The sequence below is a fragment of the Xenopus laevis genome, chromosome 2L, assembly GCF_017654675.1.
Source record: "Xenopus laevis strain J_2021 chromosome 2L, Xenopus_laevis_v10.1, whole genome shotgun sequence".
Classification (NCBI taxonomy): domain Eukaryota; kingdom Metazoa; phylum Chordata; class Amphibia; order Anura; family Pipidae; genus Xenopus; species Xenopus laevis.
In genome coordinates this window covers 3,359,066-3,381,067 of record NC_054373.1, presented here as the reverse complement: position 1 = coordinate 3,381,067, position 22,002 = coordinate 3,359,066, and the positions used below count along the sequence as shown (strand labels likewise).

Here is a 22,002-nt window from a genome sequence, read left to right as displayed (position 1 = left end):
TCAACCTAGCAATATCCTAATTTTTTTTTGTCATTGGTTGTGTCCAGTAGGTTGGAGATCTATAAAAAGTCTAAATGTCTATTCTAATTTCTATTTGTCATTGGATGTTGGTTGTGTCCAGTAGGTTGGAGACCTAGAAATATTATAATTATATTTAGTATTATAATTTTCTATACTAAATGTCTATGTGTCATTGAATGTTGGTTGTGTCTAGCAGGTTGTAGACCTAGAAATATTATAAATTTCTATTCTAAATTTCTATTTGTCATGGATGTTGGGTGTAGAGTAGGTTGGAGACCTAAAAATATTATACATTTCTATTGGTCATTGAATGTTGGGTGTGTCCAGTAGGTTTGAAACCTCAAATATTCTAAATTGCTATTGGTTATTGGATGTTGGGTGTGTTTAGCAGGTTGGAAATATTTTACATTTCTTCTGGCCAGTTTTAGTGAGAAGTGGCCAACAGGTAAGAAACTTTGCAATACTCAGAATTTAGTCGGATGTTGGATATTATTAGAGGTGGCCAGCAGGTTGTTGATCTTGCAATATTTTACATTTCTATATGTTGCACAACTCTGCAGCTTTAATAGGGAGTCTGTCGGGAGAAGGAGCGGGTGATTATATAAGTGCACAATGTATGGCTCATCTTTATAAAGTCCCTCCCTGTGCAAGGCCGTTGATATGTTTGCCTGGTCAGCTGCCCCGTGGAATTCTAAAAGTAGAACTGTTGAATTTGGACCGTTTCGTGCCTGGGCTGGGAGACAGCATGATAAAATAAATAAATATTCCCTTTGCAAAAGAAAGCAGCTTTTTTTCCCTGGCACTCCTACCCCCGGAGATGCCAGCCTGCTTTCTGCCGTGCAGAGATTCCCGTCAGGAGACAATCGTGCGGATTCCTCTGGCACGGCTACACTGACCCCCTTCTCTCTATACGTTCCTTTTTTTTAATGTTGTTGTTGCTTGTTTGTTTAATAAGACATTTCCTCTGGGTTAGTGGAAGTGGAATGGTAAGAGGCTCCAGTAATTTTCCTCCTCCCCTCCCTGCTCTGTACTCTGGAACACTGTGAACTCAAAAAAAAAAAAAGCCCAGCCAGTGAGTTAAAGCGTGAAGCTTATTATCAGAAACATAGCGGCCGCTCTCGGGAGGCTACGAGTGTGGCTTGCAGCGTCATCGCCGGACGGAAACGCCAACAACCGCCATGGTGAGTGGTGGGAGTCCATGGCTTTGAGGTGCCACCGATGTTTCTCCTGGAGTTGCCACCCCTTTTTACCCCCGGGAAACAACATCACAGGAGAGAGGCTTCAGCTTGAGTTGCACTGCTCAGATTGCACATTAAGTCAGTGTAACGTGTGCCCGGCTCCACTTGGGCGACATATCGTGCTGCTGCCGACGGGTGTCGAATTTGGCATCCCAAAAAAGGTGCTGTTATTGGGTCAGGGTGTTGGTGATGAATAGGGCGGGGGTCACATTGGTGGATCCATCACTTAGAGTTTTCAAACTGGCAGTCGTTCCCGTCTCTCTGTCTGTTCCAAGCATTGTGCCGAGTGCCCGGCCAAGAACGGGAAGTGTAGTATTAAGGTTCTTCTACTAAAGCCAAAGTTCTGAACTGAAAGACGTTACCCCCCACTCCACCGTAAGATTTTAAGTCTGTTTCCTCTTCTCCGCCATCTTATCAAGAGCCCACTGACCCAAATTTATATATCATACTGTTTTAATGGCTTTTCTCGAAATGATCCTGATGTGTTTATTTTTGTTTTGCCGGTGTGTCTGCAGGCCCCAGCTTAGCCATGGTTTGGTGGATCCCACCAGGGCCCTCGAGTCACAGTAAGCCTCCCTTCTATTGCTTTTTTTGGGGATATTGTTCCGATTGAAAAGTTTTTGTGTCTGTTTTGTCTCATGTGCTGCCAGCTGCTGTCCTAGAGGGGGAAATGAGGACATCTCAGAACGTCAGACCTATGAATGCCTTATTACAATATGTGCACACACGGCCCAACCTCACCCCAATCCGCACAGCTCAGAAGGCCTGTTTGTGTGCCGTTCTCTTCATCCCGTTCCAGATTTTTTCTCTCTTAGCGTATTAGCACTTGGACGCTTTTCTCTATGTTCTTGCTTCTGCAAAACATTCATTTAACCAGCTGCAGGACAGTGTGAAAGAGCTTAGCAGCCTGCAGTCGTTCTGATGTTATTGAACTACAGCTCCCAGCTTTCCCACTGACTGCCGCAGTCTTTTCACATTGAGGTTTTATATCAAAACCAGCTTGTAATTCTCAGCTGTGCCAGACCCATGATTATTCTGTATCCTATTGCACTAAACTGGGAGGTTTGGCTTAAAGGGCATGTAAAGGCAAAAAAATAAAATCCCATTTTTACTTTCTTTAATAAAAAAAAGAAACCTATCTCCAATATACTTTAATTAAAAAATGTGTACTGTTTTCATAAGAAACCTGACTGTATGCAGTGACATTCTCCCTCCATTTACTGCTGTGGATAGGAATTGTCAGACAGTCCCTAACTGCTCTGCAGGGAAACAATCATACTTATGAACAGCAGGGGGAGCCCCCGCCTTACTTCCCAGCCATGCAGAACTCAAGCAGCTTTGTTTGTTTCCCTGTAGAGCAGTCAGTGACTGTGTAGAGATTTGTATTGGATTTTATTTTTGCCTTTACATCCCCTTTACTGTTTCCAACTCCAGCTGCAGGGACAGAGATCATGGAGCCAGATTTAAACAAATGAACTGGGATTCTATTTGGAGGATTATTTTTCTGCAGCCACTGGTTCTGGTTAAACAATATAAAAACTATAAAATCCACATTAGATTACATGACAACACAGGACCCAGTGCAGTCTGTATATTCTGATTATTAATCAGTCTTGCTGTATCGGCTTCTGGCAGATATTATTTGACTTGTGCTGTTTTGATAATTTATGACGATCCCTAAGCAGCCCAGACCCCACTGAGCATGTGCACAGTCTTGGTCTTGCAAAGATGTATAACAAAGTTACAAGATGGTGACCCCCTGTGGCCAACTTTGAAAGCATAAATCATTTGTTTGATTAGGCTTGTGGTGCAGTAAGTTTGTGTTTATGTTTAGCATTTCTAGCCTTATTCTATTTTAGACTTTACTTCCCCTTTAAAGGGGACATTCACCTAAAAATTATGTTTTACCATATTTAACCTTTTTTAAATATTTACATTTTTACGGTTGCTTTCCCTTTTGAGGCTTCAGCCATTGGCTTGTTGTTAGAACCAGGTTAAACCTCTCAACCAGGCTCAATATAAACCTAAGGGGCAGATTCACTAACTTCGAGTGAAGGATTCGAATGAAAAAAACTTCGAATTTCGAAGTATTTTTTGGGTACTTCGACCATCGAATTGGTTAAATTTGTTCGAATTGGAACGATTCGAAAGATTCGAAGTAAAAATCGTTCGACTATTCGACCATTCGATAGTCGAAGTACTTTCCCTTTAAAAAAAACTTCGATCCCCTACTTCGGCAGATAAAACCTACCGAAGTCAATGTTAGCCTATGGGGAAGGTCCCCATAGGCTTGCTAAACTTTTTTTGATCGAAGGATATTCATTCGATCGTTTGATTAAAATCCTTCGAATCGTTCGATTCGAAGGATTTAATCGTTCGATCGAACGAAAAATCCTTCGATCGTTCGATCGAACGTTTAGCGCTAAATCCTTCGACTTCGATATTCGAAGTCGAAGGATTTCAATTCGAGGGTCGAATTTCGAAGTATTTTTAACTTCGAAATTCGACCCTTAGTGAATCTGCCCCTAAGTGTAGAAGCCAGTTAAATAGGACTTTTTTTTTAAATATTTTTTTGTTAAAAGAAAACATAATCTTCTTTAAATAAAAGAAAAATACATTTAAAAAAAAAGAGTTAAAATGTGAATTAAATCTTTTCCAATATTTGAGTTGAGCTCTCCCTTTGGTCAGCTGCAACCTTTGTCTCAGATACACAGATTAGGAGGAGTTCAGTATACAAGGGGCATAGCTAGGAATTGCACTTGCCCTGAAGAATCATGAATGTGAATCCAAAAAGAGTGCTGTTTAGTGCAACAAATAACACTATATATATTTTTTTATTCAAACAATAGGCCAGATTAAATTCAGGGAGAAAAAGATTCAATTTGAGATCCAATTCCATTCAGTAAAACTGAAAATCTCATGGTTTATCACATGAAAACTCTATTGAAGTCAATAGGAAAAAACTGGAATTGAATTAGTAGAAAAGTTTTTTCCTCTTTAAATTGAATGAGTTTTCACATGAGAAACTATAAGATCATTTTTACTCACTGAATTGAATCTGGCCCAATTGGGGAATGGTCAACACAACCCTTATTTGTTGGATTTGTGTTGTAAACAGATGTAATATGTCCACTTTGTTGTAGTCTTAGTCTCTGACCACAGCATTCTTCCAGATACAAATAAAACAAAGTAACATCAACTAAATTGTATAATGTACATGTAGTTTAATGTAGCTACAGATCTGCTTACTAAATCCTTTACCCCATTTTCTCCTGTAAAGTTTCCAGACCCTTGACCAGTTCTCTCATTTTACTGAAAAACAAATCCCACACTCATTTTTGTTTTTTGAATCTCAAACAAAAAATTTATTTTTAAAAAAAACTGAAAAGTTGTTAGTTTTTAGTAAATATATTCATCCCTACGTATTAATGAGCCACTTTTTTTCCAGTAATGTGTTCTTTCACTAGATGTTACTGTAAGATAAGGGTCACCTATGTCAAGAGTTCTGTATGGCACTGGCCTGTATGGGAGGGTGGCACAAAAGAAGCCATTACTCAAAATGAACCACACAAAGGGCCAGATTCAATACATTAAATTCAGTTTATCACGTGAAAACTCATGGACGAGATTCAATTTGAGATGCAATTTAATTTAGAATAACGTATCTTATGGTTTATCGTGTGAAAACTCTGTTGAAGTCTATGGGATAGTTTCAATTTAATGAGAAAAAGTTATCTCCAAGTGAAAACTCATGAAACTGTGAGATACGTTTTTTTCTGGATTGAATTACATCTCAAATTGAATCTCGTCCATGACTCCACGTTATAAACCGTTTTCTCACAGAATTGAATCTGGCCCTATGTGGGAAAAACAGATTTATGGTCACATGAGACCAAGATCTAAAAAGAATGGAAGGTACACTGGAGTAGCTCATGATCAAAAATGTTTAACCTTTCAAATCTCCGTTCAAAGTGATTCAATTCAGTGAGAAAAAGTTATCTCATGGTTTATCACATGAAAAGTCATGGACGAGATTCAATTCGAGGAGAACAAATTCAATTCCAGTTTTTCCCATAAATTTCAATAGAGTTTTCACGTGATAAACCATGAGATGAGTTTTTCTAAATTGTATCTCAAATAGAATCTTGACTTTTCACGTGATAAAACCTTTTCCCACTGAACTGAATCTGGCCCAAAGCGTAATCTTACTTCTTACTTATTGAAGGTCTGTGAAAATTTAATTGCATGAGTATCATCCCCCCAAAGCTGGTAATATATATATAAAAATACTGAATTGTGGAGGTTGATACTTAAGACATTTTCTCACAAATTTCCACATTAATAAAATTAATTGTTAAAGTTAATTTTAAAAAATTCAAAAAAATCCCAGATATCCCCCAGAAATTACCGTTTCTAATTGTTTTTGTTTTTGCTTGGTGCTATATTTTATTGTAAATTACAAAAAAATGGAGCATTATAGGAACCGGATTGTTTACAGTCTTGACCCTGGGAGACCACAGTCTGTCTTAAAGCTGTCAACGAAAAGTTCTAGGCTCTTTAAGGAACATTATGAGATCTTGTTTGTGAATGACTGGATTTATAGTCGTAATGGGCTTGATGAAAGATTATCAGGAACCATACAGTGTATTTCTTTATGAACGTAAAATAGTGAAAATAACATGAATATAAACTCCTTTTCTTAACTGAATATATTTATTTTAAGTAAAGTGCATTATACTTATTTTCAACAGAATAAGTATATTGATTATTTATTGTTTACTTTCATAACTTGTGAAAAATTAATTTTCACGGGGCACTTAAACATCGATTTTATATTTTTCCATACTTATTTTCTGATTTTCATCTAAAAAAAAAAGAATTTACTAGAAATTACATTCATAATTTTTTGCCTCTACTGTTTTTTCTTTTTTTTTATAGATAATTTTTTATTAAATAGTATTTTTTCCCTTCAGACAAATACAAATTTAGTAAATGGGTGAAAATTTAGCATTTTGCTATTCCTACTTACAATATTCAAAAGATGTTATATTTATTTTCCTTACCAATTGTTTTTTTATTACTTACTTATTTTACGTTTTGCCCTACAGAATATTAAGATATGTATCATAAATCATTCCTCCTGAAAAAATAACTATATTTTCATATAACAGATACAGAAAACATTGGGAAATAATCTAATGGGCTGCTTTATTATCATTTCATAATCATTTGGTTTGGGTAAAACAAAGTACAAAATTCTTTTAAAAAATGCGGTCATGGGAAAAAAAGAAAAATTAAATAACTCACTAGTGTTTTTTTTATTGTACTTCTAATTACCTGAATCCAAAGGTCAAATGATCATAAATCATAAATCATCTACTAATTTATATATATAATTGTTTAATTTCTTCTTTGGCATTCTGTTTGGTATCCTATTGTCATTAGACAGTAAGGAGCAGTTTTGTCAACATTCAAATAAAAGTTTTTGCTGGAATTTGAGTTTTTTGGTGGGAAAAATTAAAAAATCCAGTTGCAGAATTGTGCTTTCGAAATTCAAGCTATTTTTCAATTGGAGTTTGATCAGAATTAGAATTTTAATTAGAAATTTGGAATTGACTCATTGAAAATGAAGGGTAAAATGTGATCTCACTGCTTTTCAGTTTATTTTTAAGTGATCAAGTCGCCAGTTTTTCCTTTTTTCCTAAATAAGTGCACATGTGATGATTTGTTAAAAATGTTTCTAATTGGGGGGGAAAAAAATGAAAATTTGCCAAAAAGTACATTTTGAATTATGATAAATCTGCCAAAAAATCAGGAAAAACTTTTGTAGACATTGAAAAATATAGTAAAATGCTAAATGGAACAGGAACAAATAGTGAGAGATACCTGGAAAAGATGGGCAGGGTGAGAGTTGTAGGTTAGTAGAATGCTAAAACCTCCTCGTCAATGGCTTCCCTTTTACTCACCTGCCCTCCCAATATAATATTTCAAAAATATAAAAACATGACTTTGGGAGGCACTTTTATCAAGGGTTAGAAATTCGAATTCATGTGAGTTTTTTAAAACTCCTATAAACTCCCATGAACTCGAAATTCGAACAATAGAAGTTTATTATAAAAATCTATTTTTTTAAACTTGGGTGAATAGGATTGACCCGAAAACTCGATTCGAATTCGAATTGAATTTGATTTGAATTTTAAAAACCTGATTCCAGTTTTTTCTCAGAAAAAAACTTGAACGTCAAGAAGAAGGCTGCAAACAATTCCAAATTGATCCCTGGACAGCAATTCGCAGGTTGTAGGTGGCGAATAGTTGAATTCGAGTTCTTAAAAGGGCCAGAGTATGACAATGAAAAAAATTGAATTCAAATATTTTTAAAAACTCGAATTGAATTTGAATAACTCCCTAGATGAATTTGGCAGTTTTGACCATGAAAATTCGAATTGATAAATCTGCCCCTAAACTGAAAGCCTCACCTTCCTCACCTATCCATTCTTCTCTACTGTTTGTCTCTGCATAGGACTAAGCACAAAAAGTGTTTATAAAACCTTAGTACAAAAATCTGGTCCAAATTTATACACTTCAATTTCTAAGCTATAGTTCTAGTACAAATTAACATTTAACAGACAATGGCTTCCTTGCTTGTTAAGGCCAAGCTCAGCTGCATTTATTTTAAGTGGCTGGTAATCTCAAAAGGAAAATTAGAAGATCCTCTTCTGCTTTTGTTTCATATTCCTATTTTTAAATCATCTAGTTCTTTAACAATGTTAGCAGTATTGTTCCACCAAAGCTACTAATAAAGGCCAGTAATGATTATGTAAACCAGGGAAGCCTTGAGCTGAAGATTAGAATAGGTTAGTTGGGCTGTTGGTGGTGAGTTGTTGTAGCTGTGTTAAATGATTTTATTGCCTACCAGTACTAGCGATGCACCAAATCCACTATTTTGGATTTGGGTGAACCCCCTTCGCGAGAGATTCGGCCAAATACCGAACCAAATCCTAATTTGCATATGCAAATTAGGGGTGGGAAGGGGAAACATTTTTTACTTCCTTGTTTTGTGACAAAAAGTCACGCAATTTGGATTCGTTTCGGCTGGGCAGTAGGATTTGGCCGAATCCGAATTCTGCTGAAAAAGGCTGAATCCTGTATTCAGTGCATCCCTAACCAGTACTTAGAAATCAAACAGAATTCCACGCATAAATGCAAATTGCTAAGAAAACACAGTGGACCGCGGGAACGTTCACATTTTTGGGGCAGATTCAATTTTCAATTCAATTTCAAGTTTATCACGTGAAAACTCATGGACAAGATTCAATTTGAGATGCAATTCAATTCAGAAAAACTTACTGTATCTCACTGTTTATCATGTGGAGTCTAGGGGGAAAAAACTGGAACTGAATTAGGAAAAAAGGTTTTTCTTCTCGATTTGCATCTCATTCTTGAGTTTTCACGTGATAAACCATGAGATAACTTTTTCTCATTGAATTGAATCTGGCCCTTTGTATATTTGTTTTCAGCCCTAAATTGTTTTTACATTGTTTTTCAATCATTCTGCTGGTGTGGTAGAGCTACTGTGAGGGTTACTCATCCTGGTGGCCTACTCATTCTTCCCCTGATGCGCCGGTTTCCTAGTGCACGCGCGGAACGCCTCTGCTTTAGTTATAGGCGCATTGGAGCCAAATTCAAATTATTTAAAGGGGACTTGGGATCTTTTTCAATGCCCATTATAGGTTAATCTTGTGAGAGTTCCTGGTGCTATTTCTGAGTAAATCCTGTGTTCTGATACCTGTTTTGACCCTGCCTGCCTGACTTTTCCTGACTTCTGTGATCCCGACTTATGCCTGGTAACCGACTATTCTGATATCTGTATTCCGACCCGTCTTGACCATTCTTGATTGATCTCCCGGCTTTGACCCCTGCCTGTTTTATTCTGTTTGAATTCTGCCTGCTTAACCCGGCCTGATTTGACTTTGCTTTCTGTCTACGCTTTGTACTGTGACCTTCTGCCCAAAATACTTTGCTTTACCATCGTGCCCCTTTGCTTATCCAGAACCCTTCGCTTGGCACTTCTCTGTCGGCATCCGATTAGCCGAGGGCTCCTCCCGAGGTGAAAGGCGGCTGTTAAAGGTGGAAGCAAGAGCCGAGAATAGGGTGCTTAGCATTGGTTCTGGATTTAGGGTGCCGACCGTGACAGCTACAACCCATTGGCCGCTCACCTGAACATAACAGAATTATAAACGGAGGAGTTTGCATGAAATCAAGAGGATTTCTCTAACTGTTCTCTATAGCACTCTCAGAATCAGATGGGGGAAAGACATAAAAGCTTTATGTTAAGTAGATAGTTTCTCCCTAGCTGTGACCTGTGCCGTTGGAGAAGTTAACAGCGATATTCCTGCACTACGTTGCACTTGTCTGAGTTCTACAGATGAAACAGACAATAGGAGCTCTCACATCGAGAGGGAACGTTACAGCTGCCAGAGGAAACTTCCAATAAAGGCATCGGGGGTCCTGAAGTCAAAAAAGACTACCTAATCTATGGGCCGCCTCATATATCATTTACCTTTTTATTAAGTTGCCCTTTAATGATGCAGGCAAAGGTATCAGCAGAGCCACTTCTCATTCTTTCCACAGCAGAGAGTGAATTTATATGCACTAAATGATTTTTAGGAATTTTTGTGTATAGTTTTTTATTGAATTAGTCACCGTCCATGTTTATGGAGGACTCCTTTGTGTATATTTCCCCTGGGTTCCCTTTCTGTTTTCCTCCTGTGAAGTTCTTTAGGTTCCCTGTTGAAGTTCATGCTGTGTGCTCTCATTCTAGATAATTTCCACTTTTGGAAAATGCTTCTATCATATATCCGCTCCCTCCCTTCTCTCTCCTGTTTTGTATGTGAGGAAGTCTTGAAGCCTTTCCTGAGATGGTTTGTTAATTACCTTACTCTGCCAATATTGACTGCTGACTAAGCCACATCCCAACCAATATCTGACTGGAGCTCACTCAAATATTGATCATGGAGGCTCTACTATCCTATTGGAAAACTAGAAAATCCCGATAATTATATAATTGGATCATATAATTGGGCTGCAGTAAAAATGAGCCCCCCCCCCGATGTGACCCAATTATTGACCCAGTGGCCAAATAACTAGGGAAATTCCTCTGATTTAGTGATTTAACTGACACCGTAGGGGGTCATTCATGCAACAAACTGTTGGAATCAGTAATTTTTCCTCTTCCTTCCACTCTCTTTGGACTGCAGGTGTCAGTGCTCCAGTATGGAAATCTATGGCCTCCCCCATGAATACATTTAGCAGCTCTGGGGTGGGAGGGTGGAGGCAAATGGACAGCCTACCTGTACCCTAACGTGTGTATGCCTTATGACAACCTATACGATCTGGCCTTTGACCACTGACTCTTCACTTGACACCATGGGTATGGGGCAGAGAGTAGCCAAACTTCTGGCACTTCTGCCCCAGGTGATAGGAGCCCTTTTGTGTGTATTTTTTGTTGCCCTTTTCTGGGCAGTTTCTATTTTTTTTAATTTTTAATCTGTACAAGGCAGTGTTCATGGCAAGGTCACATTATGAACTGACAGTATAATTTCCCATTATTTTCTACCAATGCCTCCAGCTCTACAGCCCAGTATTTGACGTATGATCTCATACTGCATTGCTTGCTAATAGTCAACTCATGTGCCATTAGCCTTCCTAGACCCCTTTTATCTGTTGTCCTTCACCGTAGCTTACTGTTCTTTGAGGCTTTGCACACAAGATATATACGTATTTAGGTATCTGTTGCTCATCTTGGGGCATCTATACTCTATGGGGCAGATTTACTAAACAGCAAAGCATGTTATTTTGGTGAAAATTCACCAAAATTACAATTCGCAGGGACATCAGCAATTTACTAAAAGGCGAGTAACACACTCAAGGCTGGAGATGTTTTGTGCTATTTTGCCAGACAAATTTTGACTCAGGTGAACGATCGTTAATCCGCAAATTTCTATTTGTTACCTTTTTCCGCCGTAGTCTATTACGCCAGGTTCTATCTGATAAGATGAAGCTTCATCCTCAAAATTATTATGTCAGTGACATCATATCCTGTATTCCAAAAAAGTCATAAAAAAGACAAAATGCGTTTTTTCATATTTAAAGTGGCATTATGTTTAAAGTTGTAACTCTTAAACATATGTTATTTACACTTTTTTTTAACCATTTGTTATATTTGTTTTAGGGTGGGCTCATGGTCTAGGACATTAGAGAATCTCTTTTGTCTTTATTTTGCTTCCTGGACATTTTTAATAATAAGTGACCACTTCCAGCAATTTCACCATTGATCGCTAATAAATACATACATACAGTATATACCTACTGAATTTAAATTGACGTAAGTGTAAGTAATTAACAAGGTTTCTCTAGGAAGCAGGTAGCGCTAGAGAAAATTTATTTAGGAATTTTGCCAAGACGAAATTGCGAATTTTGAGGAATACTTGTCACAACATACTGTAATGTCTGACGTAGTTGCGCGAAAGTATGGCGGAGCCTTCTGAAGTCAAAATTTGCATGGAATCAATCTGCCCCAAAAAACAATTGAATGTTTTGTCAAACTCACATAATATTTAAGATTTATTGCTCCTAGTGCTGCAGTTGCAATTTAGAAACACTGAAGTCACTGATGAATTGCAAAGAGGTTCCAGTAGCAGAAAGAGTCTCTTGGAGGGTCCCAACAAAGTCCTGAATGTGTGTGATAATTAACGACAATTAACAGTACTTGTTGTATATACACCACAGTTTGTTACATGTGCTGAGAGGCACAAGTGGTGCTGGAAGGGGTTTGGGATATCCCAGTGCTTAATTAATACATGAGTTTATCTCGTTATTGGGATGAATAAAATGATGGAGGCAATGAGTATATAGAGAAGTGTGCTAAACCTGTAGGGAATGAAATAAAAGATTTGGGGACCTATTAGTGCAGATGTCTAAAAGATGGTCAATGTTTGACAAATTCAAGAGAAATGTTTTTCCCCACATTTTTCAAAGAACTTTGACATCCCACAATCATACTGGTGTCAAGTGAGAGGAGAAGCCATAGATATTCTCCCACCCATTGATAATCTGGTTATCGCTGTTATTGCTGCTGAAAGAATGGCAATTCAATGACATTGACTGTATCTATGTTTCCATAACGGGCCTGATGTCTCTACATTGACTGAAACCAAAATAGAAACTTTACTAATCAGGAGCTTCATAACCAGGGGCCTTTATGGCATTAAAGAGTGAGAGCTTGGGAGGAGGGAAGAAGAGTTGAATGAATATTTAAAAGTTGGTGTCACCTGCCAATATAATATATTATGAGACTGTCTTTATACAGGTCATGAAACTCCAATGTGACTGGGAAATGATTTCCTTTTTCTGTGTAATAATAAAACAGTCGCTTGTACTTGATCCCAACTAAGATATAATTAATCCTTATTGGAAATAAACCAGCCTTTTGGGTTTATTTCATGTTTATATGATTTTCTAGTAGACTTAAGGTCTGAAGATCCAAATTATGGAAAGACCCATTATCTGGAAAACCCCAGGTCCCGAGCATTCTGGATAACAGGTCCTGTATACAAGTGACAGAGATGACATCACTAAAGGTGGCCATACACGGCAGATAAAGCTGCCGATATTGGTCGTTTGGACCGATTTGACAGCTTATCTGCCCGTGTATGGGGGCTTCCGACGGGTCTTCCCAATCGATATCTGGCCACGATATCGATCGGGAAGGTTGGATTTTTACCCGACCGACCCGTCGGAGCCATTTGGCGCATCGTAATTGATCGTTCGGCCATACGGCCGAACGTTCGAATTACCCCCCGATATAGCCATGCCGTTAATGGCATATCGGGGAAAGATCCGCTCGTTTGGCGATGTCGCCAAACGAGTGGATCTTGGAGTCTATGGCCTCCTTTATAGGGATGCACCGAATCCAGGATTTGGTTTGTTATTCGACCAGGATTTGGCCTTTTTCAGCAGGATTCAGATTTGGCCCAATCCTTGTGCCTGGCCGAACAGAATTCGAATCCTTAAAATCATGTGACTTTTTGTCACAAAACAAGGAACATTGGAGGCAAATTAGGGTTCACATTCAGTTCGGTATTTCAGGGGGTTCACGCGAACCCAAAATATTGGATTTGGTGCATCCCTAATCACTAAGCACCATTTAGGAATACTCACGACTCCTTCATATCATATCTCTATAAATGGGGTTTAGTGGTGTCATCTGTTATAATCAGTTATTTGTGAGGTCACTTGTGTCACATGACTCGTTATAATCGGAAAGTATATGAATTGCCCGTTCCTACTAAGTTATTGAAGATTCACCAATCCAGCAATGCTTTGCACGTTCCATAGGCATGTTTCATTACAGAAATTACCAAAAAACTCCATATATCATAAAAATGACTCCACTATAGCATGTCTATCTGTTCAAGGTCTCTCTGTATGAAAACCGTTGAGTGTTTTCTTCTCTAAATGTTCATTTTGGATTGAGCCTTATGAGTTTATTAGGCTTTATGTCCCAGTAGGTGGCATCATGTTGTGTCTTTTGCCTTTACTTGTATAGACTCTTGCCTAGATTTATACTTGTCATCCGCATGGACCTTTAGTATCTCATCACACGTCCTTATCAACTCTTAGTGAAAGTGACTGCACTTTTCGTGATATGACAGTGGATCCAGGGCACTGTTTTGATCCAGACCCAAATGTAGACTTTAAGTGGGTGTGTGGGCCCCATTTGATTGATGGGTTGTTTTTGTGCCTAGGAGCACATCTGGTGAAGCTTTCCATGGCAACTAAGATCTGATCACTAAGTTTCACATCATTAAACGTTCCTTCCCTTTCCAGTTATTGCTTCGCCTGCCTCACTTCTTGTACTTTGTTGACAAGCCTGTTCATTGGGTGACGGCTGTTAAAAAAACGAAATATAAATTGTATTAGGAAGTTTGGCAGGTGCAGCGGTGATTTGTGATTATGGAGATTCTGTCAAATGTTGTTTACACCTCAAACAGTACATTGAGCCTAGAGTTCCTCGTTTATCCAGGCTGGGTTATTATCTAGAGGATTTACTCTTCAGTTCTTAGCTGTATATGTTGTTTTCTGGCTTTTGGTCAATACAAAGTATTGTTTCTGAACAGTAAACAATACAAACATACTATATATATATATATACAAAGCAGATCAGAGTGTTTTTGTGCCTGAAGTTTGCAAAGTTTCCCATTGGAGTGGAAACCATGAAAGTTGATTTACTACTTTAAATTGACACAAGAGTTAAAATGGGGGTAATATTGGATAAGGTAGAGGTATTGTAGGAGAAAGGTGATATGGGAAGAAGTTGATACTAAATTAAGTGCAGGAAGATATTTGGTGGACTTGTAACAAAGGGGCAAATTCACTAAGATTCGTAGTTGTGCCAGGCGTAACTTCGCCGCACTTCGCCGCACTTCCCCAGGCGTAGTTTCGCCAGCGCTCCGCAAATTCACTAAAATCCGAAGTTGCGCTTAGGGGTAGCGTAAGGTTGCGAAATTGCGCTAGCGTTGATTCGCTAAGCGAAGCGAAGTTACGCTAGCGATGGTTAATTTGCATACGGCGCTAAATTCAAATTTCAATGGAGGAACACGTATCAGCACTACACATGCCTGGGAAACCTTCAAAACAGCAAATAAAATGTTTATTTTGCCCTACACATGTGCCCACTGTAGAGTTAAGTTTCCATGAGTCAGGAAATGTAGGGGGGAAGGAGGGGAGCCCCAAAAAAAATTTTGATCTTTTTCAGCCTATCACCCATAATATAGAAAAAACGCCAGCGTTTTTTGGGACTTAGAAAAAATTGTAACTTTTTTTGAAGCAATCCCTATCTACTCTATTGCGCTTCGCCTGGTCTGAGGTGGCGAAGGAAATCTAGCGTAAAAGGTAGCGTTCAGTACACTGCGCGCGTTAGTGAATTTGCGTAGTTATGTCCATTGCGAAAATTCGCTAGGCGTAAGGGTGTGAAGTAACAGTAGCGAATTTACGCCAGCGTTCGTTAGTGAATTTGCGAAGTAACGAAAATGACCAACGCTAGTGAATTGATGCTAGCGTTAGGCGCTTTGGCGCTTAGTGAATTTGCCCCATAGAGTTGATAAATTATAACAGTAATTTGGATATATAGGGGTAAATCTACTAAGCAGCGAAAATTCGCCAGTGATGGCTTTGCGGCCGTCCCAACACTTCGCCAGGTGAAAATTTGCTCAGACAATTTACTAAAATGCAAAGTTGCGTCCAGGGTGCTGAACGCTGGCCAATTTTCGCTAGTGTTACTTCGGCAATCAAAGTGAAGATGCGCTAGTGTTCAATTATGCCTAGCGCAACTTCGTTAGAAGTCTTTGCTCAGGCTAATTTGCATACGGCGGGAAATTATACATTTGGATGGACGTATATGTTGCAGCGGATACATTAAATACAGCAAATATAGTCCAGGGAACCTTGATAAAGAAAATAGAGTTGTTATAATGCCCTACACATGAGCCCACAGTATAGTTTATGTTCCATATGTTAGAAATTGTATGGGGGAACCCGGTTACCCAAAACATTTTTTATATTTTGCAGCATATCACTCTGTCTGGCGAAAGAGGTAACGTTCAGTAACATCTGCATCTTAGTGAATTTGCGGAGTAGCGCCCATCCGCCAGAGTGAAAATTCGAAAAAGTGCGAATCACTGCTAGCGTCTGTCTCTTTCTCTAGCGAAGTTACGTCTGCGCCCGTTAGTAAATCGGCAAAGTGCCTGAAAGCGGTAATGTTGGCGAATCGTCACCAACGTTAGTCACTTCACCCTTTAGTAAATCTGCCCCATAGTAAGTCAGTTTGAAGAAAGACACGTCCATCAAGTTCAACCTTATATGTCAATATAAAACCTAAAACATTTTTTTTTTAAACTTGTTTTTATTTATTGTTATGACATAAAATTCTTTATGGTTCAAATACACAAATCTTTTCAGAGATGGAAAAGTGATAAAGATTCATGTAGTTATCACAACAATATATAATAACATTGTAATAGCATTTTTAACTTCCAGCTCTTCTGAAATCTTTCTAAGGACCTTAGGAGAAATGATATTTGATATGAAGCCAATAATGTGTTAATTCGTTGACTCCTGGGGAGTAGAGATGTCGCGAACTGTTCGCCGGCGAACTTGTTCGCGCGAACATCGGGTGTTCGCGCTCGCCGGAAGTTCGCGAACGTCGCGCGACGTTCGCCATTTTGGGTTCGCCATTGTTGGCGCTTTTTTTTGCCCTCTCACCCCAGACCAGCAGGTACATGGCAGCCAATCAGGAAGCTCTCCCCTGGACCACTCCCCTTCCCTATAAAAACCGAAGCCCTGCAGCGTTTTTTCACTCTGCCTGTGTGTGCTGAAGAGATAGTGTAGGGAGAGAGCTGCTGCCTGTTAGTGATTTCAGGGACAGTTGAAAGTTTGCTGGCTAGTAATCGTTTTGATACTGCTCTGTTATTGGAGGGACAGAAGTCTGCAGGGGTTTGAGGGACATTTTAGGTTAGGTAGCTTTGCTGGCTAGTAATCTACCTTCTACTGCAGTGCTCTGTATGTAGCTGCTGTGGGCACTGATCTCTTCTGATCTCTCATCTGCTGACTGCTGCAATAACAGTAGTCCTTGTAAGGACTGCTTTTATTTATTTTTTTGTTGTTTTACTACTACTACTACTACTACTACTATAAGAGCCCAGTGCTATTAGTCTAGCAGTGTTGGGGAGTGGGACTGGTGTGCTAATCTGCTGCTCCTAGTAGTTCAGCAGCACCAACTTTAATTTTTTTTTTTAATATTCATTTTTTTTTTATTTTACTTTTTTTTATTTTACTACCGCTGTAGTAGTGTATAAGTTGACCTTTTAGGCATTATTTGCCCTGTAGGCATTATTTGCACACTGTTTTCTTCAACCCGCCATCTAGCTGTGTGACCTTGTTCACATTCTGTCTAAATATCCATAATATTACCGTCTCCAGAAAAAACACCGGAGTGACTTTTTTCAAGCAGCCATAATATATTTTACGTAATCCGTATCCACCGCTGTAGTAGTGTATACGTTGACCTTGTAGGCATTATTTGCACACTGTTTTCTTCAACCCGCCATCTAGCTGTGTGAGCTTGTTCACATTTTGTCTAAATATTGATAATATTATCGTCTCTAGAAAAACCACTTGAGTTACTTTTTTTCAAGCAGCATTCATATATTTTACGTAATCCGTATCCACCGCTGTAGTAGTGTATACGTTGACCTTGTAGGCATTATTTGCACACTGTTTTCTTCAACCCGCCATCTAGCTGTGTGACCTTGTTCACATTCTGTCTAAATATCCATAATATTACCGTCTCCAGAAAAAACACCGGAGTGACTTTTTTCAAGCAGCCATAATATATTTTACGTAATCCGTATCCACCGCTGTAGTAGTGTATACGTTGACCTTGTAGGCATTATTTGCACACTGTTTTCTTCAACCCGCCATCTAGCTGTGTGAGCTTGTTCACATTTTGTCTAAATATTGATAATATTATCGTCTCTAGAAAAACCACTTGAGTTACTTTTTTTCAAGCAGCATTCATATATTTTACGTAATCCGTATCCACCGCTGTAGTAGTGTATACGTTGACCTTGTAGGCATTATTTGCACACTGTTTTCTTCAACCCGCCATCTAGCTGTGTGACCTTGTTCACATTCTGTCTAAATATCCATAATATTACCGTCTCCAGAAAAACACCGGAGTGACTTTTTTCAAGCAGCCATAATATATTTTACGTAATCCGTATCCACCGCTGTAGTAGTGTATACGTTGACCTTGTAGGCATTATTTGCACACTGTTTTCTTCAACCCGCCATCTAGCTGTGTGACCTTGTTCACATTCTGTCTAAATATCCATAATATTACCGTCTCCAGAAAAAACACCGGAGTGACTTTTTTCAAGCAGCCATAATATATTTTACGTAATCCGTATCCACCGCTGTAGTAGTGTATACGTTGACCTTGTAGGCATTATTTGCACACTGTTTTCTTCAACCCGCCATCTAGCTGTGTGAGCTTGTTCACATTTTGTCTAAATATTGATAATATTATCGTCTCTAGAAAAACCACTTGAGTTACTTTTTTTCAAGCAGCATTCATATATTTTACGTAATCCGTATCCACCGCTGTAGTAGTGTATACGTTGACCTTGTAGGCATTATTTGCACACTGTTTTCTTCAACCCGCCATCTAGCTGTGTGACCTTGTTCACATTCTGTCTAAATATCCATAATATTACCGTCTCCAGAAAAAACACCGGAGTGACTTTTTTCAAGCAGCCATAATATATTTTACGTAATCCGTATCCACCGCTGTAGTAGTGTATACGTTGACCTTGTAGGCATTATTTGCACACTGTTTTCTTCAACCCGCCATCTAGCTGTGTGAGCTTGTTCACATTTTGTCTAAATATTGATAATATTATCGTCTCTAGAAAAACCACTTGAGTTACTTTTTTTCAAGCAGCATTCATATATTTTACGTAATCCGTATCCACCGCTGTAGTAGTGTATACGTTGACCTTGTAGGCATTATTTGCACACTGTTTTCTTCAACCCGCCATCTAGCTGTGTGACCTTGTTCACATTCTGTCTAAATATCCATAATATTACCGTCTCCAGAAAAAACACCGGAGTGACTTTTTTCAAGCAGCCATAATATATTTTATGTAATCCGTATCCACCGCTGTAGTAGTGTATACGTTGACCTTGTAGGCATTATTTGCACACTGTTTTCTTCAACCCGCCATCTAGCTGTGTGAGCTTGTTCACATTTTGTCTAAATATTGATAATATTATCGTCTCTAGAAAAACCACTTGAGTTACTTTTTTTCAAGCAGCATTCATATATTTTACGTAATCCGTATCCACCGCTGTAGTAGTGTATACGTTGACCTTGTAGGCATTATTTGCACACTGTTTTCTTCAACCCGCCATCTAGCTGTGTGACCTTGTTCACATTCTGTCTAAATATCCATAATATTACCGTCTCCAGAAAAAACACCGGAGTGACTTTTTTCAAGCAGCCATAATATATTTTACGTAATCCGTATCCACCGCTGTAGTAGTGTATACGTTGACCTTGTAGGCATTATTTGCACACTGTTTTCTTCAACCCGCCATCTAGCTGTGTGAGCTTGTTCACATTTTGTCTAAATATTGATAATATTATCGTCTCTAGAAAAACCACTTGAGTTACTTTTTTTCAAGCAGCATTCATATATTTTACGTAATCCGTATCCACCGCTGTAGTAGTGTATACGTTGACCTTGTAGGCATTATTTGCACACTGTTTTCTTCAACCCGCCATCTAGCTGTGTGACCTTGTTCACATTCTGTCTAAATATCCATAATATTACCGTCTCCAGAAAAAACACCGGAGTGACTTTTTTCAAGCAGCCATAATATATTTTACGTAATCCGTATCCACCGCTGTAGTAGTGTATACGTTGACCTTGTAGGCATTATTTGCACACTGTTTTCTTCAACCCGCCATCTAGCTGTGTGAGCTTGTTCACATTTTGTCTAAATATTGATAATATTATCGTCTCTAGAAAAACCACTTGAGTTACTTTTTTTCAAGCAGCATTCATATATTTTACGTAATCCGTATCCACCGCTGTAGTAGTGTATACGTTGACCTTGTAGGCATTATTTGCACACTGTTTTCTTCAACCCGCCATCTAGCTGTGTGACCTTGTTCACATTCTGTCTAAATATCCATAATATTACCGTCTCCAGAAAAAACACCGGAGTGACTTTTTTCAAGCAGCCATAATATATTTTACGTAATCCGTATCCACCGCTGTAGTAGTGTATACGTTGACCTTGTAGGCATTATTTGCACACTGTTTTCTTCAACCCGCCATCTAGCTGTGTGAGCTTGTTCACATTTTGTCTAAATATTGATAATATTATCGTCTCTAGAAAAACCACTTGAGTTACTTTTTTTCAAGCAGCATTCATATATTTTACGTAATCCGTATCCACCGCTGTAGTAGTGTATACGTTGACCTTGTAGGCATTATTTGCACACTGTTTTCTTCAACCCGCCATCTAGCTGTGTGACCTTGTTCACATTCTGTCTAAATATCCATAATATTACCGTCTCCAGAAAAAACACCGGAGTGACTTTTTTCAAGCAGCCATAATATATTTTACGTAATCCGTATCCACCGCTGTAGTAGTGTATACGTTGACCTTGTAGGCATTATTTGCACACTGTTTTCTTCAACCCGCCATCTAGCTGTGTGTATTATCGTTTCCAGAAAAACCAACTGAGTTTTTGTTGTTGTTGTTGTTTTTTAAAAAATAATGCCAGGCAAAGGCAGGCCGCCACGCAGAGGCCGTGCTAGGGGCCGTGCTGCTATGCAATCCTGTGGCCCTAGCAAATTGCCCAGTTTTAAAAAGCCAATGACCCTGAACTCCCAAAATGCTGAAGAGGTAGTTGACTGGCTTACACAGCACACCCCATCCTCTACCGTTTCTAACTTTACCACAACATCCTCCTCATCCTCCACTGCTATGGCCACCCCACGTAACACTTCCTCCACCACCGGTGCCCCTTCTTCACTGGGGTCAGAGGAGTTATTTTCCCATGAGTTTCTTGAACTGAGTAATGCGCAACCATTATTGCCAGAAAAAGATGAAGGAGATGAGGACCTTACACCAGATTTAATTCTGGCAGAGAACACGATAGAGATGGACATAATGAGTGATGAGGAGGAGGTCCCCGCTGCTGCTTCCTTCTGTGATGTGTCAGAAGAAATTGATGCATCTGAGGAGAATGATGATGAGGAGATTGATGTTTTGTGGGTGCCTAGTAGAAGAGAGCAAGAGGAGGGTAGTTCAGATGGAGAGACGGAGAGTCAGAGAGGCAGTAGGAGAATAAGACTTAGAAGAAGCAGGGAGGACAGCCCGCAGGGATCAGTAGGGCAACAACATGTATCGGCACCTGTGATCAGCCGGCCAACGCACCCGCCATTGCCACCAATGCCGCCAACTTCTACTGTTACCGCCAGATCGCACACTTCCAAAAAGTCAGCAGTGTGGGATTTTTTTAATGTGTGTGCCTCTGACAAAAGCATTGTAATTTGCAATGAGTGCAGTCAGAAACTGAGCCTTGGTAAGCCCAACAGCCACATAGGTACAACTTCTATGCGAAGGCACATGAGCGGCAAGCACAAAGCACTTTGGGAGCAACACCTCAAAGGCAACAGGCAAACTAAAAGCCACACTCCTTCTGGTCCAGCATCTTACTGCTCTACCTCTGCTCTCCTTGACCCGTCTGAACCACCCTCCACTCCGCCTTCCACCTTGACCACCTGTTCCCATTCCCAGTCATCTGCCACCAGCCAAGTTTCTGTGAAGGCCATGTTTGAGCGTAAGAAGCCAATGTCTGACTGTCACCCCCTTGTCTGACAGCTGGCTTGTCTGCACTCTTAGCCCGCCAGCTTTTACCATACCAGCTGGTGGACTCTGAGGCCTTCCGCAAATTTGTAGCAATTGGGACACCGCAGTGGAAGGTACCCAGCCGCAATTTTTTTTCTAAAAAGGGAATACCACACCTGTACCAACATGTGCAGAGCCAAGTTACCGCATCTCTGTCACTTAGTGTTGGGCCAAAGGTCCATATGACTACTGACGCATG

General features: G+C 39.4%; 1 protein-coding gene across 3 annotated transcripts in view; it reads left to right on the top strand.

Moving 5' to 3' along the window:
* zbtb20.L (zinc finger and BTB domain containing 20 L homeolog) overlaps positions 1-22,002 on the top strand; it is a 449,779-nt gene that overhangs the window by 297,374 nt on the left and 130,403 nt on the right. For 2 of the 3 annotated variants that reach the window (XM_041581419.1, XM_041581417.1), the window contains exon 6: positions 1,775-1,825. The exons of the other annotated variant lie outside the window; for it this stretch is intronic. The gene's annotated coding sequence lies outside the window, so the exon portion shown is untranslated. The remainder of the gene's footprint in view (positions 1-1,774; positions 1,826-22,002) is intronic. 3 annotated transcript variants of the gene reach the window in all.